Genomic DNA, 2091 nt, shown 5'->3' on the forward strand with positions numbered 1-2091 from the left:
TTTTTTATTTATAAGGAAAGATAAATTAAAACAACTTGCTCGTAAATATCTACGTGTCTAAAGCTTCGTTTCCGTCTGCTTTATTATTGTTCGTTTATATCAACGGCTGGGAGTTGGGATCGTTGGTTGGGAGATGTGATGAAGGGGGCATGTTCGCCACGTGGTTGAAGATTACGGCCTGATTCCAGGTGCTGCGCGAAGTACGAGATAATCAGTAGGGGATAAGGTGAGGTCCACATCATCCGCTAATGCCGTGTCCGACCTGGCAGTTTGGACCCCACTCACTCGCCTTTTAAGTTCACTTCACTTCTCCGTGATTGGTGCTCTCTCTCTGTCTGTCTCGGTAACTTTTTTAAATGACTGAAAATAAAACGACAAAAGAGGATTTTTTTTTAATTTGTATAATGAATTATGAAATTAATATAAAAGTGAAAAGGAATATTTTTGTTTTAAAAAAAGTGAGAGTCAGAGAAAGAAAATAAATTTAAAAAAAAAAAAGGTAATTTAGATGAGCTGTTCAAAGTGCCTGAAAGTTGGATAGGTAGTAACCCTGAACCGCTGGCGAAAATCCAATCTGAGCGGGCGTTATGGGTCCTCCATTAGAACCGGGACTTCTCCATCAACTTCACCTAATTTATCGGCTTCTTTTTCCCCTTTTTTTTAATTCACTCGAGCTGGTTCTTTCAAGTTGCATTTCATGTTCTTCTTTTTGTCAAAAACATTATATTTTGTTCGGGCAAGGCAAACACCATATTAAATTTGAAATCTTGACCGATTAGCTTAGGTTGGAACATTTTTAATATTATTGCATTCCATGATGGTCCAATAAACTATTATTTTCTACGATCTGAAAAAGCCAAATGCAATGGCTCCAAGACACACTCTTAAATAATCAAATATGAAGGAGGAGGATTAATTGACAAGCCTCGTTAATCGGTGTGGTTGACAAATCATAGAGCACTAGAAGCAGTAACTTGGGTTTTGATGAATTATTCCGTGTGTAAGACGTTGCTTAATCCACCGGCTACCCAGCCTTTTTAATTACCTAATTACACTCGTCAACCTCGAAAGATATGAACAATCATTAATTAAACACAAGTGGCCCAAATCGGCAAATTTACAAGACAATTAACTAAAAGGCATTTTTGCATTTGTGTATATTAAAAAAAATCAACTTTAGAGGTTATAATGAGTCCAAAGTTTGATTAATTAGGGGGTTAATTGAGAACGATGAAGGCTTGTGATTTAGACGCCTTGATCATTATCAATCTACTTAAAAAAAAATTATAGATGGATAATAAAGTAGCTGTGACATGTAAAATACTTTAAATAAAGTTTGAGTTATAAACCAGAATTCGTCAACTCGAAATTCATTTATTCAACTCAACTCAATTTAACACTCGCCTCTAAGTAATTGTATATTCTGAAATTTAATTTTTTATAATAATTTTTTATTTTATTGAAAATATTTTATTTTAATATATTTTATATTATTAATATATATATATTCAAAGGTATTCACAACTATCATGAGATGAAGTGTTAAAAGAGATGTGCAATGCTGTTTATGCACTGGAAAGGCAGAGAGTAGTCTATATGTAATCTAGTTGCGCTCTTTATTTACTAATAAATAAATAATAAGTAGGTGATGTTTTATGTCCTCTCTATTTTGTTTGTTCTTTAAAACCATTCAGAATTTAGTACATTGTGGGTGTCGACATTATTTTTTTTATCACGTCGCAGTTTTTTATTGGCATTGAATTAAGAATTATGGTTAAAATTTTCTATTGGCAATCTAATTATTACATATTTTATTGGGTTAACTACCCATATGATCGTTATGTTTACATTTTGTCCATTTTTTATCATTAATTTCAAAAAATATAAGATATGATCACTTTCTTTTTTATTTAATTAAGATATGATCACTTTCGTTTTTATTTAATTAAGACGTGGTCATCACGGGTTAACTTTCGTTAACAACTGTTAAATATTTTGATATGATCACACATTTGGTTTATGTTATTTACATATTCTCTCAATTTAGTTATACTTTTAATAAATTAAAAATAAATTTAATCCTTCAATCGA

Source organism: Hibiscus syriacus, unplaced genomic scaffold (genome assembly GCF_006381635.1).
Source record: "Hibiscus syriacus cultivar Baekdansim isolate YM2019G1 unplaced genomic scaffold, ASM638163v2 tig00110722_pilon, whole genome shotgun sequence".
NCBI lineage: Eukaryota > Viridiplantae > Streptophyta > Magnoliopsida > Malvales > Malvaceae > Hibiscus > Hibiscus syriacus.